This window comes from Aedes aegypti, chromosome 3, assembly GCF_002204515.2.
Source record: "Aedes aegypti strain LVP_AGWG chromosome 3, AaegL5.0 Primary Assembly, whole genome shotgun sequence".
NCBI lineage: Eukaryota > Metazoa > Arthropoda > Insecta > Diptera > Culicidae > Aedes > Aedes aegypti.
In genome coordinates, this window is record NC_035109.1 from 294,313,360 (window position 1) to 294,319,359 (window position 6,000).

The 6,000-nt window shown below is 41.7% G+C and overlaps 1 long non-coding RNA gene across 1 annotated transcript; it reads right to left on the reverse strand.

Moving 5' to 3' along the window:
- Positions 1-2,275: 2,275 nt before the first annotated feature.
- On the reverse strand, positions 2,276-2,932 carry LOC110679830. Its single transcript, XR_002502735.1, has 3 exons — positions 2,782-2,932; positions 2,644-2,711; positions 2,276-2,586 (listed from the first exon to the last, which is right to left on the reverse strand). It is a non-coding gene; the product is annotated as an uncharacterized LOC110679830 (long non-coding RNA).
- Positions 2,933-6,000: the final 3,068 nt, after the last annotated feature.

Below are 6,000 nucleotides of genomic sequence, written 5' to 3' on the forward strand. Positions count from 1 at the left end.
TTGGAGATGGTTCAGTAATGTACAATTTTGTTTGACGACATGACTCCAAACTATTCCAATATTGCTTGTGCTGAGTTGCCGCCCAAGAATTTATCTAAAGCTTCACCCAGCACTTCGAAATTGGAATAGCCGGCTCAGGGCCAATGAAGTCATGCGATGCTCCATCGCAAGCTAGCTCATCAGCCAATTCATTTCCAGCGATGGAAGAATGGCCAGATACCCATACAAGGTTTACAGAGTTGACTGAATTCAGTTCCTCAATTTGAGTTCGACATGCGATAACAAGCTTCGACCTTGATGTAGTATTGAGGTTTGAGTCAAATGAAAAAGAAAAAAAAACTAGTATATACTTTTATGCAACAACCAATCACGTCTAGTGACCGCTCATTGGTCAACCGATTGAGCCAATAACTATGGATGTAAAAAAAATAAACGGAAAAAGCGCACGTATAAAAGAGCATCGCATCGCGCACTCAGATCATCTTTGACGAATATGGCATGACTCTGCTGAACGATGGTAGTCACACTAGAATCAGTCTCTCAACTGGGCAATCATCAGCTTTAGACCTTTCAGTATCCTCCCATAGCCTCAATTCCCAGCTGTCTTGGATGGTCCACAATGACTGTTGTGGTAGTGACCATCTTCCTATTGTTATCCAACTGAATAGAGCTCCTCCTGTGTCTTCCTGCTGTCCTCGTTGGAAATATGATCTGGCTGACTGGCCTAGCTATCAAAACGAGGTCTTCTCGGTATTTTCCAACAGAGCCCCTTCCTCAGCTGAGGAATTCGTCCAACAATTGTTTGCCATAGCTACGCACCACATTCCCAGAACCAATGGTTCTCCTGGTAAAAAATCGGTTCCATGGTGGAACCCCGAGGTTCGTTCTGCAGTCAAACTCCGTCGCAAAAAATTACGTGCTCTTCAGAAGATTGCAAAGGAAGATCGTAAAGACTCTGCCACTTTTTTTAAATTCAAAGCTGCTAGGAATGCAGCCAGATCGGTCATTAAACAGGCCAAACAGGACAGCTGGGACGAATTCATCTCCTCTATTAACCCTAACAGTACTTCAAAAGAACTGTGGGACAAAGTCCATCGATTAAACGGTAGTAAAAGTAGACAGCCTATTAAGGGGACACGGGAGACCGTGTTATTTTCCCTATCTTTTGTCTCACTCTAACAATTATCATCAAAACTTTGCCGAAGCAAATCTCGAGTTTTAGTGAACCGATGAAGCTGAAAATTTAATCGATTGTGCACCACATATATAGAATATAAAGATAAATTTTTCACATCCATATATGGAGTGGTACTTGAGATCTGCTTCTTCAAATGGATAGGATGATTATAATGACGTCCCGTGCGGCCTTAAACTGAAAATCAGTAATCAAATCACTGACAATCCCTCAATTATAACCGAACATCTTGCTGATCACTTTTCCCAATCATCTTCCTCCTCCAATTACTCTGATAACTTCATTTCACACAAAAACACCATAGAAGCATCTCCTGCCAATTTCAATACTGATCTAGATTAAAACTGTGATTTTTCATATGAAGAGTTAGATTGGGCTTTACACAGAGTCCACGGGTCATCAGCTGGCCCGGATGATGTAGGTTATCCACTTCTCAAGAACCTTCCCCTAATTGGTAAATCCATCCTCCTTACAATATTCAACGACATTTGGAACCGCGGTGAAATCCCTAACTCTTGGAAGGAAGGTTTAGTTGTTCCCATTCCCAAACCCGATAAAGATAGAAATAATGCCAACAGTTTCCGCCCCATTACTTTATTAAACTGTATTGGGAAGATTCTTGAGAAAATGGTTAACAGACGACTCGTCACTCTTCTGGAATCTCGTGGTTTACTAGATAATCGACAGTTTGCTTTCCGCCCAGATAAAAGCACTGATGACTATCTTACCGAACTTGAGGATATCATTAACTCTCACCTGGAAAGGGGAATGCATGGTGACGTTGTATCCCTTGACTTGTCGAAAGCATACGACCGTGCGTGGCGTTTTCCCATTCTCAAATCTTTTGAAGAATGGGGAATCAAAGGTCGCATGGGTCATTACGTCCAAAGCTTCCTTCAGGATAGGAGATTTAGGGTCATCTTAGGCAACAACCGATCTGAGTTGAGATGTCAAGAAAATGGTATTCCTCAAGGTTCGGTAATTGCCCCAACACTCTTCCTCATCTGCATACAATCGCTATTCAAAGACATTCCGCCAAATATCTTCATACTAGTCTATGCTGACGACATCACCATTGTCGAAGTTTGCTTCGACCGAGATTTACGATTCGTGACTTTGACTGATAGGGTAATTCTTCCGTTTCGGTAACCTCCAGAGCAGGGATTGTTTAATTGGCTCTTTATTTGGGAGATTACTAATTTCCTGTGCAAGTGTGACAAAATTGTATAAATAATTCAGAGATTAGTTTCATAATTTCAGTTATGTAGGCCACAGTTAACAAATTTTGTTCTGAGAACATTATATAATAGATACTGTTGATCAACACTTACGTTTAGTTCCCCTAGTTCAGATTCAGCGGGTAGTAGGGGTCTTTTACTGTTATAACGGAGCTGCAATAACATGTACTTGAATTTTGGAAGAAATTTCATAGTTTTTCATCGCCTTACCGGTTTAAGTTCAACGTTTGATTTGAAAGGTACACTTTTAGATTAGACACTCGTCTAGGATGCTTTGCCTGGTTGTTTTAGGTTATAATAAGTAGTTCTTATTAGTTTTAAGATCTGGTATAATAGATTCTAGTTTACCTCGCAGCGCAATTAATAATTCAATTAGTTTAGCAGTAGATTTTAAGTTATCACCATAAATAGATTAAATATCAAGCTAATAAACTCAACGTGTATATACTTCGCTAATAGCTTTCTTTTTCTCCTTCTGTACTCACGGACAGTGACAGACGGTCGTTCTGTCACTCTTTACCAGTGTTGCTAGAACCGCAGGGGCAGGGATGCTGTTGAGGCACTATCAGAAAGGGCGCGTGCTGTCCAATAGGGCAGTCCACAACCATACTCACCTTCCACAGCATAAAATCTCTGTCCAGAAAACGAATTCAATCAGCAGTTTTGAGTGTTTCAAATGGGCTGACGAACACGGTTTCACTATATCCCCTGAAAAATCCCAACTTCTACACATCAGTCGCAATAGAAAAAAGATGTCAAAACTCCCAGACATCACTTTGAATAATACAATTATAAAATCCCAAATATCCCTCAAAATCCTTGGTATTCATCTCGACCGAACCCTCAGCTTCAGACATCACCTTAATAGCGTCCGCAAATCCATCAACCAAAGACTCAATCTCATAAAAGTAATCGGCTCCCGTATACCTTGCGCCCACCGAACATCTATCCTACAAATCGTCAACAGTTGGATTCTACCTAAGATGTTCTATGGTGTTGGCCTCTCCAGCAGAGGTGGTGATTTGGTAAGCAACAAATTAAGCCCACTGTATAATAAAGCTGTCCGTCTAGCTTCAGGAGCTTTTGCTACCAGTCCCATCTTATCCATTATGGCTGAATGCGGACAACTCCCTTTTGACTACTCCTTAACAACTTCCAAAGCTATCAGATGGCCTTCCAAAGCTATCAGATGGCTGAGTCTGGGGGGTCGAAATGACGTCCCCCTGGTCACACGAGCCTCTGACTTATTCCAATCCCTCACAAACCAATTGCTTCCAGAAATAGCCGTATTACCTAGATCCAAAACCAAATCACGGAATCAACCCACCCCTAAAATAGATCTCTCTCTTCTAGATCAGGTCAAAGCTGGTGATCCACCTTCTATAATTCAAACACACTTCAACAAACTCCGCACTGAAAAATACCCCAACCACCTAACAATATATACAGATGGTTCTGTATATAATGGTTTTGTTGGTTATGGTATTGCTAGCTTCTCTACACTCCCAAACATCAGTTCTGCCCTCCCCCCATCTTGTTCCATATTTAGTGCCGAAGCATACGCCCTTCTAAAAGCCACTCACTTATGTTCCACCCTATCGGATCGTCCCATAGTAATCTTCAGCGATTCTGCTAGTTGTCTTCGAGAAATGAATTCTTACTCCTTGAAACATCCCTGGCTTCAGGAGGCCGAAAGACTTGCTTTGGTCAACAGAGCCACCTTCTGTTGGGTGCCAGGTCACTCTGGCATCCACGGTAATGAGGAGGCTGACCGATTGGCAGGTGTAGGTCGCGGCATGAACCCAGAGGATGTTTCTATTCCATCCATCGACGCTCAGAGATGGACAAAGGAGAAGATCCATGACTCCTGGAGCACTAAATGGTACAACAGCAGGGATATCGCACTCAGAAGATTAAAATCATCCACTTTCCCCTGGCCCGATAACATCAACCCCAAACATCGTCGCATTTTAACCCGTTTACGAATTGGTCACACCCGTTTAACTCATAGTTACCGTATTGACAAAAAAGATCCCCCTACTTGCACATCTTGCGGTACCCCTTTATCTGTCCCCCATATATGATTGACTGTCAAAGTTACAACACTGAACGCTTGGCTTGTAATTTGGACGGCACCCTGGAAGAGACGTTATCGCCACCAAACGAGGAAGCTTTAATTGCATTTTTAACCACCACCGGATTACTGGACCACCTTTAAAAACCTGCGATAAGGTACGAATGACCTTCGGGTTAAAGTCCCTCTTAAACAACAACAACAACAACAACACTCAGATCAGTTTATCGACGATAGTGGACACGAACGGAGCAGCAGAAATGGTAACAGCAGCAGACCAACGGTGGAGAACGCTTCTCCGCTTCGACGATGAACAAGCGGGTGGCACCGCCCTCTGTTCGTCGGAGCGTCGAGAAACAAAAGCAGATCAGCAATCGGCGAGCAGTGACGGTTTGAGAGTTTTCCTCACTGCGGCCGTCGGATGACTCGGATAGTAATAAAGCTGCTCTGGTCACGACACTTGAGTTGGCCGAAGCGAGAGCTTTCATAGCAGCCTGACTATCTGAACAGTGAACAGAAGTATATGACTTTACCCATTACGCGCTGTTGAAGTGCTGATTGCACTCTACACATAAGAGCAAATATTTCCACCTGAAAAACGGTGCAGTTTCTACCAAGTGAGTGAAACTGATTCAGCCATAGCTCACGAGAATATACTCCTGCACCAGCTCTACCTTTAAGAAGGGAGCCATCAGTGTAACATACTATATTGTTTGATATACTTCTTTCCAAATAGCCAGACGTCCACTCTTCCCGTGAAGGGAATTGTGTGGTAAATGTCCTGTAAGTAAGAGTGCTTCGTGAAGCCCAAGCAGGACAGTTCGGTTTTGCGTCGTTCGATAGATTTTGCTCACGGTTCCGCGTGTTTTCGTCGCCGGAGATTTTTTTTCCTGTTTTGGAGCGTCTTGCTGGGTAGGTATTTGGGAAGGCACAAGCAAGACGGTTTGTTTTCGGGGCGCCAAGAAGTTTTGCTGTCAGTGTCAGTTTTGTGTTCAGTCGAGGATGGATTACCAACTGGTGAGTTCGTTTCATGCTTGTGATAACACATATTTTCTTGAAAGCGTAACTTTTAAGTAATATTAAAACAAACTTTGTATGGTTCGTCACTATAAGTGTCGGCATTATGTTTTTTTGTTATTTAATTTCAATATACATATATTTTTGTCTTTTTGACATTATTAAAAATTATCTTTTGAATTGTTCGACATTGTGAATGTTGACGTATTTTTTAAAATTTCTACCATATCGAGACAAAATGCGCAGTAATACTCATATGTTTTTTTTTTTCAAACAAACTATGTATAGTTCGTCACTACAAGTGTCGGCATTATTCCTGTTTCATATAATTTAAAATATATACATGTAGTTTTCAGTTTTCGTCATTAATAAAAACATCTTTTGAATTGTTCGACATTATAGATGTTGACGTATTTTTTAAAGCTTCTACCAATAACTTCTCGAGACAAAAAAGCAAAACTAGCTTTAAATATAAG